Consider the following 21,369-nt stretch of genomic DNA (forward strand, 5'->3'; position numbering starts at 1 on the left):
AAGTATGCTGGAAACCAATGCTGTACCGTTTTTGGAACAGTGCTCCTATGCCAATTGCGGAGTTGTTGAATACAAAAATCAAAATTAAAAATCCGAAGATCCTCATAAAGTGCTACTTTGACCTCTATAATACACGAGAAGAAAGGCACCATTACCGCTAGGTGGATTCTTCATTCCGTTTTTTTTTCTATTATCAGCCATAAAATTTGAGTTTGTTTTATTTCCGAATTCCGAGAAAACGTATTTTTGAAGTAGGATGTTCTCTGACCTAAGTTTCATAAATATTGTGTCAATTGTGCCAAGCTTATGCTGTTTTCTTTTTATCACAGATAACTGTTCGACATTCATTCAATCTATCTATTCTATCTATATACATAAAAATGAATTTCTGTCTGTCTGAACCTTATAGACTCCGAAACTACTGAACCGATCTGCGTGAAAATTTGTATGCTGAGGTTTTTGGGGTCGGAGAAGGTTCTTAAGAAGGTCCCCTCTCTCCTATGGAAAGGGGGCTACCAGACAAAATTCTGCATAACTCGAGAACTAAGCAGAGAATCTGCAGAGGTCTGCTAGTGATATAATAAAAAATGCTAACACATTGAACTTTTGTGTTAAATATCAGCCCAAACGAATCAGGATTTTGACGCTAGAAATTACAAATTTGTATGAAAATCGGGATTTTCTTCATACTTATTTTCAAAAGCTTTTTATTTTTCTATTTTTTTTAAATTCAAGATAAGTATTTGAAAAACTCAACTGAACTCGAAACAAAACAACGATTGTAATTGTCATTTTTTTCTTGCATTGAAGGTCGATTATTTTATTGTTACCTTTTATTCTAACAAATTGATTACCCACCGTCGTGCGTTCTTTTTTTTACAAAGAGGAGGCTATTTTGGGCAAGTACGTAATTTTTTGTGCAAATTCCAATTTCGCCATTTCGGTCACTTGTGTCATCATTTTTTTCATTCGGTAATTCGATAGGCTCAGGCTTGTATAACACTTTGCGGAGCCACATTTTGGAGTCAGAGACTGTGTGTCGTGGTGTTGTTCTCAAGGTATGGTTTGACTGGGATTATCTTCCGGATGGTCAGAGCTGCGGAGCTCTGCCGACGGTGTCTCCAGTTTATGGCTGGATAGTAACTTTCAGTTTCAAATTTAATGATTTATTTAGTTAGAAATCATTGAAAACTTAAAGTACAAAATAGTCCTGGAGTCAAAAGTAATCTTATTTGTATTTAATTGACATTTTTTCTTGGATTTACAGATCAGACTCAATTATTGAAAATTTGGAAAACAAATTCTTCCGGATGATTAACTTTTTCTAATGATCAAGACAGACTCATTTTCCCATTTAAAATTGTTTATCAGCCCTTCAAGTGAAGTCCAATAGACGAAGAGTTGTGTAACTCAAACAATTGCATCGCGAATATATTGATTATGGAATTATTTAAAATAAACTTTAATAAAGTGCTATCTAAAATGTCATATTCGTGATACTACTATAAATATTTTATCTCAAAATATTTTATGTTTTTATTAAAACATTAGGAAAGTTTTCAAAATGAATTTTCCTAATCATAAATTTCAATGGCTTTCCTCTGGAAAGTCGAATGAATTCTCCTTGGAAATTGGAATGAATATCCCCCTGGAAATTCGAATGAATTTTCCCTGGAAATTCGAATGAATTTCCTTCGGAAATTCGAATGAATTTCCCCTGGAAATTCGAATTAATTTCCCCTGGAAATTCGAATTAATTTCCCCTGGAGATTCGAATGAATTTCCTCTGGAAATTCGAATGAATTTTCCTGGAAATTGAGTGAATTTCCTGGAAATTCGAATGAATTTCCCTGAAATTGGAACGAATTTTCCTGGAAATTCGAATGAATTTTCCTGAAAATTGGAATGAATTTCCCTGAAATTGGAATGAATTTCCTGGAAATTGGAATGAATTTCCTGGAAATTGGAATGAATTTCCTGGAAATTGAAATGAATTTCCCTGAAATTGAATGAATTTCCTGAAATTGAATGAATTTCCCTGAAATTGAATGAATTTCCCTGAAATTCGAATGAATTTCCTGAAATTGAATGAATTTCCCCTGGAAATTCGAATGAATTTCCCTGAAAATTCGAATGAATTTCCCTGAAATTCGAATGAATTTCCTGGAAATTCGAATGAATTTCCCCTGGAAATTCAGAATGAATTTCCTGGAAATTCGAATGAATTTCCCTGAAATTCGAATGAATTTCCTGAAATTGAAATGAATTTCCTGAAATTCGAATGAATTTCCCTGAAATTCGAATGAATTTCCCTGAAATTGAATGAATTTCCTGAAATTGGAAATGAATTTCCTGAAATTGAATGAATTTCCTGAAATTGAATGAATTTCCCTGAAATTCGAATGAATTTCCCTGAAGTCGAATGAATTTCCCTGAAATTCGAATGAATTTCCCTGAAATTGAATGAATTTCCCTGAAATTCGAATGAATTTCCCTGAAATCGAATGAATTTCCTGGAAATTGAATGAATTTCCCTGAATTCGAATGAATTTCCCTGAAATTCGAATGAATTTCCCTGAAATTGAATGAATTTCCTGGAAATTCGAAAAAATTTCACCTGGAAATTCGAAAAAATTTCCCCTGGAAATTCGAATGAATTTCCCCCGGAAATTCGAATGAATTTCTCCTGGAAATTCGAATGAACTTCCTCTGGAAATTCGAATGAACTTCCTCTGGAAATTCGAATGAATTTCCTCTGGAAATTCGAATGAATTTCCTCTGGAAATTCGAATGAATTTCCTCTGGAAAGTCGAATGAATTTCCCCTGGAAATTCGAATGAATTTCCTCTGGAAATTCGAATGAATTTCCCCTGGAAATTCAAATGAATTTCCTCTGAAATGATGGAGAGTTTCGTTTTAGTCGAGTGGAAGAAAAGTAACGGGAGTGGATAAGAATTGTAATTCTTGCACCCGCATAAAAAAACGATTCGCCAAATAAGTAACCCCTTTCGTTTGAAGATTTGTTAAGTGATAAACAATACTAATAATTATGTTTCTTTTGCCTCATTGTTAACTTCTTCTCCGTTAATTAATCCACCAACCCATTGTTCTTCACTCGGGGAACGTTTATTCGCGTTTGATTTTATTATTTCAGTTTATGAAAGGAACGAAACGATGAAAAATCAGACCACATCGCAACCGAAAGCTTGATCCATCATACACATCATTATCACGCACAGCGAGCCATTACGAATCACAATCACCGCTCTGACTGCGGACCAGTGTAGAGAAAGAAAAAAAAAACATTAAGAAACATTATTAATAATTGTAATAAGCCACATTTTCCCTCCGCGCACGTCAAAACACAACCAACTCGGACTCGCACGCCCGATCAGGCACAGATTTTATAAGACTCATTTATCATAAACCGATTTTTTTTTCTGCTTCTCCTGGGTCCACCGACTGACGACTGCTCCGACTGCTGGACTGGCTGCTCGCATAGTCGTCATATAATAAGACCGATCCCGCTCGCGTAAGGATCCCGATCTGGCTGTCGGAGTTTTCGTGTGTTGATTTGTTCGCCGGGAGGCAGCAGCGAACACAATTCGAGGGGGGTAGAAAAAATCACGCTACATAATAAGTTGGAAAATAATTCCACGATTGCCATCACATACTAGAGGCGAATTGACATACGAAGTTCGATCAAACGCCATGTATGTCACTTTGAATTTAAAGCTTGAAAAAAAAAAATAACGAACTGACATACTGGATTCGAACCTCGAACGTCTGAATCTAGAAACATTAATGGAGACCACACAACCATTAACTGCTATGCGTTTATGAAGGGTTGTTGTTTGAGTAATAATTATATTTTGTCATTTTCGAGGTCATTCGTTTTGCTGATTGTAGATTAATTAAATATTTCCTTAAATATTTTTTTATATTATTTCTTGCGATATTTTTCAATGAAAAATTGTGAGGTATATAAATTTTTCATGAATAACAAAAACTGAAATTGTAGAAGAAAATCTCAAATATGATATGCGTTATGATTTTTTTTTTTTAGTTTTCATACATTTTGATATACTTTAGATTTTGTTCGTTGTTTCCACACATACTAACTCTTTGACAGTTTTCTATAAAACATTTCCTCGTTATTATGATACGTAATGTGTTCAAGCCTCGATCAACCGAACTGGCATACACACGATCGAATCAAGCTCATATGGATCAGCCTGATCGTCTGTGGTTGTGGTTCTCGGGGTGGACCGCATCAGCCAGCCACGCAATTATTTATCGCGAGCCTATAAAAAAAACCTTCACCCTCTATGGACCGTCATGGCTCGGCGACGACGACGTCGACGACGGCGGACGCTGCGAAACAAACCTTGATTTGATTTCACTTCAATCAAAAACGCTTGGATGGTTGATGTGTTTTTTTTTTCCTTCAGTCTCCCGGACCCCGAGCTTGATGAATGTAACAACCTGGGCCCGGGTTTGATTAATTGTGGAATAATTACGGGGAGAATGGAGTTTTTGACCTTTTCCCGCGCACATGAGATGGTTTGGGAATCGAATCGATTCCGCTCGGGAATGGCTGGCATCTTGTTCCGAACCGCGCGCGATTGTTGACTTGGTTGTTGTCTACAAATATTTGGTGGAGATTGAACGTTCTGCTTAATGGGTGGTAATTAGGGCGATTCCCGGAGAGCAAAGTGAATCAAATTGTTTCGGGTAGGAAAACGAGGTGTGCCTAAGCATGGGTGGTTTGTAGACCGTGAGAGACCTAGTCGAATAAATGTTTATCTATTTATGAATCAAACAAGGAAAAGCTGTTTTTACGCGATTGCTTAGTATATAGAACCCTCTTTTGAGCATGGTGGGTATGTTCAGGTACAGTTTTTTGAGTTCCATAAAACGTCTTCTGGATAACGAAGCTAAAAATGTTTTTTTTAAAGAGTTTCTGTAGCCCAATCAAATTTAATTTCATAAAAAAATGGACTTCAAACTTTAACCTCAGAGTAAAAAAAAGTTGATTCGGTCTTTACCATTCATTCATGACTTTGTGGGTAAAACCACCGTCCGTCCACTCGAATTTGGGTACTTGAACGCAAACGACGACGATCTGTTTGGACGCCAGTAACAACTACGGTTAAGTGGCCACATTCATCTTCACTATCAACAGCAACAACAACAACAATAACCCCAACGCACGGTGTTTTCGATAGAGCTTCCCTGATTAGAGAAGCACTCACCGACTCACGGAAGAGTTCAATCCCCACACCGATTGAGAATCATTCACCTGAAGCTCTTTCTCCGGCCGACTGCGAACAACCCCACAGCCCAGGCCCCACTTGAGCAGCTCCAAAACTTGACCAGCGCTTAATAATTTATTCGTAACTGTGGTTCTGGATGACGTTGCCTTTTATTCAAACCTACGACGATCGAGGTCTGGTTCAAGGCTGCCTTGCCCCGCCGCCGCTTCAGTCGCATCGAAATAATCAATTGACTCCTCCCAAACAAACTTGCTTACGTGGCACTGACCGCACTTCACGCGATTCGGAATATAAATTTAATTATATTGAGGTGTTTTGGTAGTTCCACGCGCCCTGATGCTCCCGGTGGAAGATGAGTGGGCAGTTTTCGGCGCAGGAAACCTCGAGGGCTCTCGACGAATCAAAACACCGTAAGCTGCTGGGACCCACTCCCGGACGACGACGGCGGCGGCGACTGCAGCGGCGATGGTTTCCCATCTTTCTTCGCGATGTTCCCGCTAGTCCCGCTTCCTGAAGAGTAATCGATGATCTTTGGAGCATTGCCACTATGCTGCCACCAACCGGGCGAGAAGCCCACTTAGCCGGCGATCCGGGGGAAAACCTTTCTTCGCACTCTCGATCTCGCTTCTGATGATTTCGGATTTAGTGGGCCCCACACCACTTCAAGCCCGAACCATTATCATGCTCGTCATCATCTTTGTTGTCGATCGTCGAGTGTAATTGGGTACGTTTTTGATTGTTCGAGTTTGGAAGAGGCTTACTTCAGCCAGACGCGGAGGCCACTTCCAACCGAACGGAGGCCCAGTCAAGAAGCGGAGATTCGATCTTGATCCGATGATCTTGCGTGTTTTCACACGGTCCCATTCCGCCCCGAATGGATGAGCTACGTGGCGCACGAAACGGAAGGCGTGTGCTGTTGGATAAACACCTCGGGCCACAATAGCACCACGTCATGATCCGAGCATTTATCATTCAATTTGTAGAGCTGTGAGGTGGGATTGGACATGATTAGCTCGGTCAATTATGGTGGTTGGAATTTCGAACGATCGAATTAATGCGATCCGATTTGACGTCAACGATTCATCGCAGATGAGTTAAATCTATTAGCTCAGTAATTTATCCAGTAATTGGCTGTCTGGCTGAAAAATGCTATTGTCTCGCTCAATTACGGTTCTTTGAATTTCGATCGTTTCGAATTCAAATTAGTTCAATTTTTCAACTCCGATCAAAATGATCTCATCAATCACTCGCAATGGAACCAGCCACAGAAGCACACGTGATCAATTGCTCGCCTCTGACAATGCAACCATGGGACGTTATAATCCCATACACTCAGTCATACAACTTAATCAAATTCCAACAATCGGTAGACGTTTCCACAATAGAAGTCGAGGAAGTCGTCCAAACGGCCCATTATAAAATTGTCGTTAATCAAAATCTTGGGCGAGGTTGTGCCAGCTCAAAAGGTCATCGCTTTCCGCATTATTGTGGTCCCATTCAGCCCAGGTATCTATCGCCACAAACGGAATGAATTTGTAATCCGTCCTCAGGCCAGGTTTCGGTTCGGGTAACAAACAACAACAACTACAATCTGGCTCGAGCCATCTTAGGCCATCATCGGAGAGGTACGGCAACGATGTTATAGAATAGAAAGGAGCTGTTAGCGCTCATTGTGGTGGAAATCAATGCTCATTTATAGTCCCAACGACACACAAAGCGAACACGCACGCGGGGATGAATGAATCGGATCGGAATGAAAATGAAAGAATGAAGCGAGGGCAAGAGGACGAACAACGTCAGATAGAGACGATACACTTCGAACAGTCCTTCAAGATTCCGACCCAAGTCGGCCCCGGGCCGTAGAAAAGTGCGTTATCTCGCACCCCCCGGACTTTGATTGTTTTCTTCCTCGATCTTGGGTTTTTCCCTAACGATTTTCGATGTCTTGGAATGATGCTATTTTAAGGATCAAGGATCGGGTACCTACTTGAATACGAATCCGAACGCAGGCATGATTTGCATCCTTCGAGCGGGATGTATGGATCACTCTTGAAGGGCCGTTACGAGCACGAGAGGATTAAGAGATTTGTCGCCGGCTTCACCCATACCGATGCGATATGCGATATGGTAGGGGTCGTGTGGTGCAACAAGCTGACTATCATAAAGGGACGCTCTGGACGTGTTTGGCTGCCTCATGGAGGCGAATGTGCTATGGAAAAGGGATGCAGAGAATGAAATTGATTTCCCAACAGATGTTGGAACAACTTAACAACTATATCCTAATTCCAATAGTGTTTGGGATTGGATTTTTAGCGATTGCATGTGTTTGCATCGTGATTATCAGTTCAAGCTTACTGAGAACCGTTTAAAAGTCGTTTTGTAATACTTGTATATGTATTTTGTTAAAATATCCCGGTGGATCCACTAGAATGCGAAAATTAAAATTTCGCACAAATATTGAGTTTTGAAGCGTTTCCAATATTTAGTTCTAAAAAAATTGATAGAACATAAATGAAAAATTTATTTGACTATCAGAATATAACATGGTTAGGAATATGGAGAATTAATGATAGGGATTTGAAAATGGTTTGTCGGTTGATAAAGTTTTGTATTTTCAATAATAAAAACAACACTAACGAAATGGTAACTATGTTTTTTTATAATTCATGGTTCAATCAATTGTATAACCTTCGTTTCTTAGAATGCCTAAAACAACCCAAGTAACATTTTAAGTGTTATAACGCTCTTGAAGACCATAATTTATTTTTCAAAAATGTTATAAAACCAGTAGAAACCAAAATGTTATTAGAGAAGTACTAGTCAAGTAGCTTTAAATGAGCAAAGCATATAAGTGCTCACGTAAACTTTGAACATGTTTACAGTGAATTCTCCCTAACTCTATGTAGTGTAAATCGATATTTTCCCTTACACGATGAAATTTAAAATCCCTTGAATCTATCATACTGCATTCTCTTCGTAAGTCGATAAACCTTTGCTCGATATTCTCTAAATCGATGGAGTGCATTTTCTCCTCGCTAACTCGATGTTGTCAGAAGTGCAGAAACGTCGTTATAACGTAATAACGTCGGATAAAGTTATTTATCCAAATGGGGCGTTTAGCCGAAACGGTTTGGCTAAAGAATTTCATCTAGCCGAAAACGTCACTTGGCTTAAAGAGTCATATGGCCGAGCCTGTCATTTGGTCGAAAATGTCATTCGATCGCGTCATAAGGCCGAAAGTACCGTTTGGCCGAAAAAGTCGCTTGGCCGAATAAGTCATATAGCCGAAAATGGTCGTTTGGCCGAAAAGGTCGTTTGGCAGAATAACTCATAGCGCCGAAAAAATCATTTGGTCGAAAGGATCACACGACCTCAAATGTCGTTAGCTGAACGCCATATGACTCAAAATGTCGTTTGGCCGAACAATAGTAAATGTGAAAAACATGAAGTGATTTTTGATAATTGGTCGGGGTTCTGCCAAACCGCACCAAGCGCTTTTTCGACTGTACTTTGATCGTAAAAAGTACACTAATCAATATTCATATATATTTATGCGCTTATTTGATAAAGAAGAATCTATACCATTTCGTCGAAAGACATTTCGTCGAATGACATTCAGTCGAATGGCATTTTGTCGAAAATGAATTTTTAATCCAGATTTGGTCGAAAGGACCCTACGTCGAATGAACATTTAGTCAAAATCAAATTTTAGAATGAAGAATCTTTGTACATTTGGTCGGACGACGTTTGATCGAAAGGACATTTGGTCGAAAGCGGATTTTCGAATTTATAATCTTGGTACGTTAAGTCTAATGATGTTCCGTCCAATGGCAAACCGTGGATAAAAGAACTTTAGTCATTAACAATTAAAAAAATAAATGATTTATTGCGGTGTTTCTAAAAGTCACATAATTATTGCTCCAATATTGTTCGAAGAATAATGGGTTCATAAAAAGTATAAATAATACGAAAACTGTGAATATTCCGAGAATATTCCCGACTGGATATTGACTTTGGCGAACCCCTCTAACCGACTACGATTAATCCATACCACCTGGTCAAAAGAAATTTAGTCGAATGATGTGTCGTCATTAGACATGACGTCGAATAAACATTAGGTCATATGGTCATTTGGTCGAAATTTTCGGCCAATAATCAACGAATCATGATTGGAAGACTATTTCATACTAATTATTGTATAAATATTGAATGAATGAAAGAGTATCAATGAAAAGAATAAGAAAACCATTTCCAATCGACCTTCGGCTAAACGTCCTTCGGGTGTAAAATTTTTTTCATAAAAGTATTTTTTTTATTTAAATGGAGCGTAAGAAAATGGAAGATTGCTTACGTAATTAGTGTACAACCCATTCGACGAAATGTAGTTTGACCAAAAGTCATTAGACTAAATGTCAATCAACGAAATGTTCCAAAGCCGACTACGATAAAGCCAAATAACATTGATATCATTGGTTTTTGACAATCTGCCGAAAATAGAAAAAAGGTTATTTTACCATCATTTTACCTAATATTTTGCTATTTCTGTAGATTTTCAATTTTTCTATAATCCTCCAGAAGTTCCTGTTAGTTCAGATGAAACATCCTCATTGGATTTCGTATTCGTTTCTTCCGCTGCTGATTGAACTTCCTCGCATTCACTAAATTCCTCTAATCAGTTTTTTCATGTATCTTGTGGAATATTTACTCAAATGTAATCGAAAATCTATTCACGAATTTGCCATTCAACTAATGACCTATTACCGACTAAACACTTTCAACATTCGACTAAATTTCCATTCAACCAAATGTCTTCTTCTTCTTCTTCTTCTTTTTATTGGCATTACATCCCCACACTGGGACAGAGCCGCCTCGCAGCTTAGTGTTCATTAAGCACTTCCACAGTTATTAACTGCGAGGTTTCTAAGCCAGGTTACCATTTTTGCATTTGTATATCATGAGGCTAGCACGATGATACTTTTATGCCCAGGGAAGTCGAGACAATTTCCAATCCGAAAATTGCCTAGACCGGCACCGGTCTTGCTTTGTAGCTGCGCGTCTTACCGCACGGCTAAGGAGGGCCCCTTAACCAAATGTCCTTTCGACTAAATGTCCATTCGACCAAATGTCCATTCAACCAAATATCCATTCGACTAAATGTCCATTTGACCAAATTTACTTTCGACTAAATGTCCATTCGACTAAATATCCCTTCGACCAAATGTCCTTTCGACCAAATGTCATTCGACTAAACGTCATTCGACGAAATGTCATTCGACGAACTGTCCCTAATCCGATAAAGAATATCCTTGCCCGAGCAACACACTTGTTATAAGCCAGTTCATGTTACTTTTTTACGACTAAATTAAGTCATATTTAAGTTGCTGCAATTGCATCCAACGGAATTGTGCTACTCGGCTAATTACTAGGTCGAAAAATGTATGATTCAGTTTAGTAATACAGTCGACACTCTACATCTTGATGTTCTATCTCGATATCTCCTTATGTCGATGGTTTTGAAGATCCCTTCAATCCACATACAATGATGCTTGCTATATCTCGATAACCTCCCTATTTCGATATGTCTCTATCTCGATGTGTCTTGCTCAAGGCTTGTTCAGGGTTCACTCTCCCTATGTCGATATATTCAAATTTTGAGGCTACTAGACCATCTTTGGACAATAATAAAACCATCAAAAACAAGACACGACATTTGCTTTGTTGTCGTTTTCCACGGCAACGAGCATTTTTCGATCTAGTGCCCATTTCAATGCTTCTTCCATTCTTCGATCTCTCCCTATCTCGATGGTCCCTTCCTTATCGTGATGTAGAGAGTCAACTGTAATTAAACCGCTATCCGTTTTTTAATAGACTAAAACATAACAAAACTATAGAAAAAGGCACGAAGGGGATAGTTGCTCGATTGTAGACCAATTTGCCCATGATACAATAAATAAATCCCCAAAAACTTCAACCAGTCGATATGTCACTTATCTTATGAATGCAGGGTTGTTTAAAGTGAAGATCAGCCTCCGGTGTTTAGTGTGTTGCACTCCATCACGACGATTTCCGTTGACCTTTGTGATGCAGCTTCCAGCTGCTTTTTGACCACTGTGCCGATGTTCTCTCGTTGAAGTATACCAAATGGCTTGATGTGAAACTGTTGGTACGGGATGTGATGATAAGCGACCACACGGCGACCAAGCGGCACACTTCGATCATCTCTGTAAGATAAATCTCGTCGTTTGGCGGAAAAGGTCTTATGAGCTTGAGCTTGATTGACTGCTCGTAGTTGCTACTCCATTATGACCAGATCAGCTGTTCTTGTACAGGGAACCAACAGATGTTTAGGGGAAACCGCCAAATGTTGAACGGCTAATTTCTTCGCCTATTGTTGAACTCCCATAAGAAATGCACGTGCGTTCAACAATAGGCGAAGAAATTAGCCGTTCAACATTTGGCGAATTACCCTACTTGGGACTAGCACACATCTTCAATGTACAAGTACTGGTGATCTCATTTGTTAGGTCATACTGGCGCCTGCCACGTCAGAATGCAAGTCAATGTAGGGAAGGGGGAGGAAATGATGATGCAATCGCTCGCCCACTGCAAGCCGAATATACCTCTGCACTTGCCACGAGTTCATGCGGAATTTGTTGGAATTTCTGGGTTAGGTTGGAGAGGCAGGGGTCCGTCTTGGTTAACGAGCTGCCAATGTGATAGATAGGAGAAGGTAACTGATGGAATTTCTAATTGGATGTAGGAAACGAGCTCTATAGTTCATTTCCAATTCTAGCAGATTACTGTTAGAATACTCAAGTTGAAGGTATAGGAATAGTAATGGAAACGGTATGGAAGTCCATTTCCAGTTCTAGCGATTGCTAGAACATAAGAAATAAAGAGAAAGATAAAAAGTAGGAGAATGGAGCCAACCTGGGATTGAACCCATGACCTCCTGCGTATGAGGCAGAAGCAGTAGCCATATGACTACCAAGCCCGCCTCGAAACAAGAGAGATCACGCACTAAAATGATTAATTTTATTGCCGGCCGCGCAACGCAGAACACAATAATTCGGCCGACCGCGCGATCGTTCTGCTGTCCGAAACATGAGAGATCACGCACAGAACTGATTAATTTTATTACCGGCCGCGCAATGCAGAACACAATAATTCGGCCGACTACGCGATCGTTCTGCTGTCCGAAACAAGAGAGATCACGCACTGAACTGATTAATTTTATTACCGGCCGCGCAATGCAGAACACAATAATTCGGCCGACCGCGCGATCGTTCTGCTGTCCGAAACATGAGAGATCACGCACAGAACTCCGTTTGGCGGAAAAGGTCTTATGGCCGAAAAAGTCATTTGGTCGAAGGGATCATACGACCTCAAATGTCGTTAGTACCGGCTTTATGACTGTCTTGTTGTACTTTGCTTGTAAAAAGTTCATTAATCAATATTCATTCATACTTATGTGCATATTTGATAGAGAATATCCTTGCCCGAGCAACACAACTTGTTTCACTACTGAGCATTTCACTGCGTTGCAACTATTCGGAAAGAAACAATCTTTGCGTATGTGCCATCAAATATAACTCTCTTGCAATCTAAAAAGCGCAAGAGGTGGAGCCTACGGAAACATCCTTCGATTGCAGTAAAATTGCAATAATGTTGCAAAATACTACAGCGGAAAAAATAAAATAAAAATATAAAACTGGAATCGATTTATGGATCTTGTGATTGATAGTCCTTCACTCTACCACAGCACCATTCAACACTTCGAAGGGGCTGCATGTTGACTCACCATAAAAACCATACGATTATGATGTTTTGTACTAGGATTTTCTGTTACTTGGTTGCACCATCACCGGAAAAAATGTGAGTTGTCAAAACGTTGAACGATGCTAAATTAAACATGAAGACACACTACACTTATATGCAACTTAATCAAAACAAACAAATAAATTTTGAAAGACGCATTGAAGTGTTTGCAACATAAGGTGCAGTATTGTTTGGTTGTTTGTTTCCAAATGTCAAACACGTACTGCATTGCAATGTTAATGAAATATTGATCACATCTCGAACGTTTTTGACACCTTGATGTAACTTTTTCGTACTCTGAGTTTTTCCAATGCCTTTAATGAAACTGAATAGAAACAAGGTGCGTTTTGGAAGATGTTGTGTGTGATACTTGGGGCACTTGTTATAAGCCAGTTCCTGTTACTTTTAACGACTTAATCAAGTCAGATTTCAGATTAGAACAGCTATTCGTTTTTTGATTGCCTAAAAATAGGTGATTTTATATCGGTGCTTGTAGGAATTGACATAACCCCGACCAATTGAGAAGTGAAAATTTTAATGGTGAGTTAGAAATATGAAGTGAAAATGAACAAAGAGAAGTGACATAAACAAGTACAATGAGGAATCACTTCTCATTTTCCTCTTTACTCTTCTCACTGTTCACAGTATAAAATGAGAAAAATAAATGATTAGTGAGAATTAGAAAGAGAGACGTCACTTCTTTCTCATCACTTTTTTTTCTTCTCACTTCTTTCAGTTCTCACTGCTCACGGTAAAACTTACTTCTCACTGGGAGAAGAGAGAAGTATGAAATAAGACATTTAACGTGAAAATGAGGAGTAAGAAATGATGTGTTTCATTTCTCACTCCTCATTCCTTATTTTCATTTCTCACTTCGCATTTTTCACTTTTCACAGTGAGAAGAAAAACTTAAGAAATGAAAAGCGAGAAGTGAGCAGTAAGACGTCCCACTTCTCACTTCTCATTTCACATTTTTAAATTATCATTCATCACTTCATCGGCACAACCGGCCATATGACCTGTTCGGTCAAACGAAATTTTCGTCCTTATGACACGTTCGGCCAAACGACTTTTTTGGTCAAACACAAATCAAACGACTATTTTGGCCAAACGGAACTTTGGCCTAGCGACTTTCAAATGACCAGTTTGGCCGAACGACATTTTCGAACGTTTGTACACATCTGCCATGATTATGACTTTGATGCAGTGGCGTAGCCAGAAAGTTGGGCTGGGGGGGGGGGGGTGGTTTCCGAAAATTTTTTTTTTCGAAAAAAAAAATTTCTTCTGAAAATTTGGTCTCTGGGGGGGGGGGTTATGCCCAAAACCACCCCCGTGGCTACGCCACTGCTTTGATGGTTTTAGGCCTAATGGCATATTTGGCCAAATATCTGTCGATGAAATAGCCGAATGAGTTTCTACGAACTACTAACATTGTAGATGTTAGACAAACAAGATTTAACATACTATGAAAAATGTTCAATATTTTGGAAAAAAAAACATATATATATATATATATATATATATATATATATATATATATATATATATATATATATATATATATGTGTTCCCAATCTCGATACCTCCCTAAGTCGATGGTCCCCTCAATATCGAGTAAGGGAGAGTTTACTGTACAGGTTTCGTGAACTTCTCACCATACCTGTCAGTTACTAGATCGTGAAAGATGTTATCTTCTTTGTTTACTTTCCGAAACAATTCTGAGTTTTGCAGGGAAGATCTTTTGAATTCATTTATTTAGCTTTCATCTAAACAGATAACAATGAACCAACAATTTTACCCCGTAATACACGGCACGATGCGTCATCTCTCCATCATCGTTCGATGCGCTCCACGCCTTTTCGTACATGCCGGGTCGGAAGGGAACACCATCTTAGCAGGGTTCAAGATGAATACACCACTAGGTGTTCCAATCTACCAAATTCACGATTCAGCCATCTTGGATTTTAGTATGGGAGAGCCAGCCAGTTTGTTTATGTTTTGCACCGAAAATGAATTTCTCACCCCCGCCTTCTTCTCGTCCATAAACTTGGCAGATTAGCACCTAGTAGTGTATTCATCTTACGCAGGGTTACTGTACGGCATTCTTGCCCTGCCCATCGTACCCTTCCAGCCTTAGCAACCTCCTGGATACTAGGTTCGCGGTACAGTTGGACAAATTCTTGATTCATCCTTCGCTGCTACACATCGTCCTTTTGAACACCGCCAAAGATGGTCCTCGAATACTCCGAGTGCTTGCAAGTTCTCCTCCAGCATAGTCGAAGTTTCATGTCCGTCCGTCATGTCCGGCCTTATGAGCATTCTGCACCAGCATTCTCCACCAGCGCCCCAGGTATCCAACCCCATAGCATATGTCAGGTCGGATACATAGCATTGTGTACAGCATCAGGCTGCCCAGCAATTGACGGTACGGATGGGACACGGGGTTCTCACCTCGGACTGGCAGGAAACAGTTCTTCTTCATTGGGGTATTGATGGGGTTGCAGTCTTGCATTCCGAATTTCTTCAGTACGCGGTCCACAGCACCTTTTTGCGCCAGGAACATGCATCCGGCAGAGCAATCATCATCTTCTTCTTATTGGCATTACATCCCCACACTGGGACAGAGCCGCCTCGCAGCTTAGTGTTCATTAAGCACTTCCACAGTTATTAACTGCGAGGTTTTTAAGCCAGGTTACCTTTTTGGCATTCGTCCGAAAATTGCCTAGACTGGCACCGGGAATCGAACCCAGCCACCCTCAGCATGGTCGTGCTTTGTAGCCACGCGTATTACCGCACGGCTAAGGAGGGCAGAGCGATCATACCGCATTTCAATTCCAAAGAAGTGATTTATCACGCCGCAATCTCTCATCTGAAGCTTGATTTCCTCTACCAGGTCTAGCTGATCGCCAGCGATAAGCGAATTGTCTACGTTGATGATGATGTATATAGAAAGTAGTCGAAGTCCAGAAGAAAGCCGTTTAGGTTATTGTTCCAACATCGGGGGCTTTGCTTGAGTCGGTATAGTGATCGCTCCAGCTTGCAAACGAGATTCGGTGGTGCCTTAGCGCCTTCAGGTATGGCCATGTAGATGGTTTCTTCAAGCTCACCGTACAAAAATGCAGTCTTCACATCGAGTTGGTGAACGTGCATCCTTCGGTGGGTAGCTACTGCAAGAACGGTTCGTATTGTGGCCAACATCTACGCTACGGAAGAATACGTTATAGTCATTGTAGTCGATTCCAGCCTTCTACAGGAATCCTTTCGCCACCAAGCGCGCCTAGTAACGAACCGGTTCGCCATACTTGTCTGCTTTGGTTCGGAAGACCTATTTCGACTTGAGCTGAACTAAACTAGAAGGACCAATCGCCAAACTTGGCTCATCTCTAGCGGTCGTAATTCATCACTGACCGCTTGTTGTCAAAATGTTTCGCCGGCTCGACCAGCGATCTTTTCAGGGTGGCCACCGAACCGGGAAAAACGGGAAAAGCGGGAAAAAGACGGGAAATTGAAGTCACCGGGAAAAAAAGCGGGAAAAACCGGGAATTCAGGACCTGTACCGGGAAAAACAAAATTTCGTCAATTTAAATTCAAAATTCTTCAATTCAAAAAGTTTTTATAAAGTTGATTAGGGAAATATTTACTGTTTATTGTTTATTACTCAAGTACATGGTGTGTGTGAGGTACAAAAATTAAGTAAGTCTTTTTTTCTGAATCCAGTTTGTGTTGTCATTAGATCATTTTGATATCAATTTCGAGTGAAAAATGGTAATTTTTTGATAGTTCGTGATTTTGTCTATAATGTTTTGAAGAGTGAAATATCTTCAGTTTAATATTTTTCCACAACTTACCTAATATAGTAGAAGGTTATAAAGGTTATGTTCAATTTGGCTAATTTGCATTAGGAAACAATGGGACAGGATTTTTTGACGAATGCAATTGGCGTGAGCAAATCGATTCAGGATAAATGCTCGAAAGGAGTAATATTTGATGCATAAAAATGATAAGTTCCTGTTTTTATGCGTAAATGTTAATCATTTGTGAATAAAAGATAGTCATAATTGTGCATAATATTTATTCCTTTTTATGTGTAGTCCCATTCTCCCACGAAAGAGCGTACTTTGAAGTCATGATTGAATACTTTATAGTCAAAAGAGCATACTTCAAAGTCTTTTGTGTTTAAAATTTTTTAGCAGTAAATGCTTTATACGCATTGCATTAGATCAGGTTCAACGATGTGAAGTTGCATTTATTTATCAACTGTCAGACAACGACAATCTAGATCAGCAACCAAACTAAAAAGCAGAAACCGTCGAGGCTTCATGCACGAGCCAACTCGCTTGCGATTTTGTAGGGAGAGCATCGCGCTTGAGTTTCTCGGATAGAATCGCATCGCTTTGCTCACTCGCCGAAAAATGATTTCGCTAAAAATAAACTTCAAAACGCAATCGAGCCGTATGTTTTGTTTACATGTGGATTTATTAGCGCACAATTTCAGTATGTCTGCTGATTAAAGCATTTTGCATAGCACGTTTTTAGTCATTTAATGTAACTATTTCAAAGATTCGTTACAAGTGATCAGTTGCTTCAATTTAACGCCGACTTCCGATTTGGTAAGGAAATAAATCACCTAGTTAAAGTTCCAAAATTCTTACCCTGTTTGTTTTCAAGTTAAATAAAAACCGGGAAAATTTGCCAAAATTTATCGGGAAAAGCGGGAAAAAACCGGGAATTTGAAAATCAAATTTCAGTGGCCACCCTGTCTTTTTGTACGCCTCAGAAACATCGAAGATCAAACGTTCGGCATCATCTCGTCCCATCCCCAGTAACATTTTGTTTTTATTCCGGTTTAATATAAGTAATGTAGAGTAAATGTTTTTCAAACCCGTCAAAGCCGTCTGATTGCGAAGAGAGTGCTTCGGTTTCGTCAAAACCGTCTTCCAACTCGTCATCTTCATCGCCAGTCACGATGACAGCTTGTTGGGGTGGTTATTTTGGTTGAACGGATTGTTCAGGAGGCCGCACGTGTTCCACGTCTCGATCCCCGTACTCGTACGGAATAACCATCAAAGGAGTTTCATCAAGGATCTCGGTTTCAAACGGAAAACTACACTCATTGAACTTGACATCTATGGCCAAGAATAGCCGCTTCTTCTCTTTGGCCGCCACAGTATCGACGAACAGATCAAGCATGGGACATCTCGCATTCAGTTCACCTCCGTGCTTCAGGATAGCTTCCTTTTTCGTGAACGTGACATCTTCCGACGGTAGCGGAAAAGCTCCCGAAGTTCCATGAAGAAGATGGGAAGGCGGCCTACTTGCTGATCTCATTCATCCATGACGATCTGCTGGATCTGGTGCGGGACAAGGTGACGTCCAAGGTGATGTGGAGAAGTCTGGGAACCGTATACGCAATGAAGTCTGTCTCGTCGCAGACGTTTGGCAGGAAGCAACCTACGATGCTGCGAATAGCGTACGTGAAAGTGATTACTTCAAGACCTTCAAAGAATTCATCCGGCAGCTGAAACTGGCCGAAGCAAAGCTTAAAGAGAACGATAACGTGTCCCAACTGTTCTCTACCTACTATCGCGTGAAGTTGAATACAAACAAGTCTCTTCCCGAATCGTTTGATCCATTTTGTAGATCCAAATTTGAAGCTGGATGTTGTTCGCGAGCGTATTTTTGCTGAGGAGAAAACCGACCGGGTTGCGGATTCCTGCCAAGACAAATCTTGCACACTTGTACATTTTAAGAAAACTTAGGTTGCTAAAGAGACCTGAAATCTCCAAGGAGGTCATTAGTACATTAGTACACTTCGTTGTCGATTCACTCCAACAATTGCGTATAAATGAGTCAAAAGTGATTCTATAGAAGCTTGGGTAAATATGATTGAATATATAAACGGCTCAGGGTTCTCAGACAAAAGTGACCAAAATGAATTATTCAATGATTTATTTAACAATTCGTCATACGGATTTTTTCTCTAATTCATGAGTGTTGACAGTTCATTCTCGTCTATAACATGAGATTATTCAAATCTCAAAAATTACAAACCAACTAATGATATCAAGCACTAGTGCCTTGCACAAGCACGGGCGAATAGCTTCCAAATGCTGAAGTATTTAATACCCAATGCAGTGTTGACCCGAGTTTGTCATTCCCTGTTTTTGTCCACCAATGATTTTGTCAAATGGTAAAATTTTGACATCTTCAAAACTAAGGTCTCTCTATACTTGTGTATGACACTAAAAGCAACAATGATTTTCATCGCCTGTGTTCTGTGAATCTGTCAAAACTTTTGTACGCCTTTACAAAGTCAGTTCGCCGAACATTTTCGCCGAAATGGATATTCGGCTGACAATGTCGTTTGATAGGAAAAGTCACTGGCCCAATAGATCATTTAGCCAAAAATGCCATTTGACCGAAATGGTCGTTTTTCAAAAGGGGCCTTTTGGATGAAAATGTCATTTGGGAAAGTTCAAAAGTCGTTTGCCGTAACAGATCATTCAGTCGAAAATCCCGTTTATCAGAAAAGGCCATTTAATCGAACGAGTCGACAAGTTTGGCCATATGACCCATTTAGCAAATGACAATTTCGGGCGTTAGGATCAGCCGAATTTTTCAGCCAAATAACCTGTTTGGCCAAACGACCATTTCGACCTTATAATCGTTTCGGCCAAACGATCAATTCGATCAAATGGAATTCAGCTAGAAGGCTTTCGTCTCAACGTGTTATTTGGCCAAGTGGTATTCGAACATGCATAAGGCTTTCCGCCGACTGACTTTCGGCCAAACGACGGGAAGGGTCGATTGGCCGAAAGCCACAATGCCGAAAGTTAGTTAAGTTGGTTGAAACCCCTCATTTTCAAGTATTAAATAGATATACTTCTCATAATTGTTTACCAGATTTCATAGAATTTTTTCTGCTCTTTTTTATTTTCAGGTAAGAGATTAGTCTTCATAAGAATTGTGTGTTCGTATACATTCTGAAATTGTGTGATAAGAGTAAGTGTTTTACTTTGATGTTCATTGCCTAGATGGGATTTCTTTCAATTGATCATATTCATGTTATATTAAATAGACTAACGTTTTAAAACTTGGCATTTTTTGAACCGGTGTTGTGGGATGTTCTTACAATTTCCATTAACATAATTTTAATCAGCTAACATGCATAAGTTTGTTCAAAAGTGGAAAAGAAGAGGCTCGCCACTTACCGCCCATCGGATAAGTGTCATTTTCAGTAAATAATATCTGAAGGAAATTGAGCTGAATACTTATGGGAGTTTTTAAAGTTTACGACTAACGATCATCACAATCTCTAACGTGGATGTAGCCCGGAATGAGATTTGGTATTTTATCATTTGTTTTATAATATACACCCGATTCTTTTTTTACATGGGGAATGCGTTCCGTGTAAAAAAAGTTTTCAGTTCAAAATTTGAAAATCCGTGTAAAAAAAGTTTCATGATTTCTCGACGAATCATGCAAAATGGAGCAACTTTGCGTGTAAAAAAACCGTGTAAAAACAGAATCGGGTGTACAGAATTATGTTTTACCTTGACTTTTTGTCTATTTCTGGGAATTCCATGCAAAACATTTTAATACTTCTAAATATTTTTCCTTATAACCACCAATTAAACATCGAGTTTTCCTGACCTAGTACTAGGAAAAATGCAAAACGCATTTTTTAAATTTGATCTTAGTAATAGATTGTTTTCGTTCTTAATACTTAATTAGAACAATTTTACCACAAAGAAAATTCCATATCACAAATGTCAGCCCGCAGTTATTCCTTTTGCTTTTCTATTAGGCTTCCAACGCTTACCAAACTTGTTCAAGTGGTATCAAAACATTTATCACACATGATACACAATTTGTGATAATGATTTCGCTTTCTCCCTTACAAATAAACCTTGAAATCTGCACCTAATCCCTTATCTCAAGATGCGTTAATTAAAATGTTAATCCCTCGTCAGTTCCAATCGGGCGCCGACAGGGGAAACCCAAATAACAAATCCATTACAACGACATTACAACAATCCCGTTGTGTTGTGGTCACCCTCCGAAACAAATGTCACAACAAAGGCACTCAATTAGGGAGTCCTTTACTCCGACATCGAGAACCGGTGTGCCTCACACCTTAGATATCGCCCGCCGCTCGTCCTTTTCAAGCAGCGAAAGAAAATCTTGTTCAACGACTCGACTCCTCGTTGTTCCACGCAAGATAAATGCTCCGGAATTTCGAGCATGTCTTTATTTCCTTGTGCTGCCGAACAAA

At 39.6% G+C, this 21,369-nt stretch overlaps 1 protein-coding gene across 2 annotated transcripts in view; it reads left to right on the forward strand.

Annotated features, from left to right (window-relative positions):
• Positions 1-21,369, forward strand: part of LOC134210235 (protein dead ringer) — a 274,077-nt gene that overhangs the window by 111,567 nt on the left and 141,141 nt on the right. The window lies entirely within an intron of this gene.

Source organism: Armigeres subalbatus, chromosome 2 (genome assembly GCF_024139115.2).
Source record: "Armigeres subalbatus isolate Guangzhou_Male chromosome 2, GZ_Asu_2, whole genome shotgun sequence".
NCBI classification, from domain to species: domain Eukaryota; kingdom Metazoa; phylum Arthropoda; class Insecta; order Diptera; family Culicidae; genus Armigeres; species Armigeres subalbatus.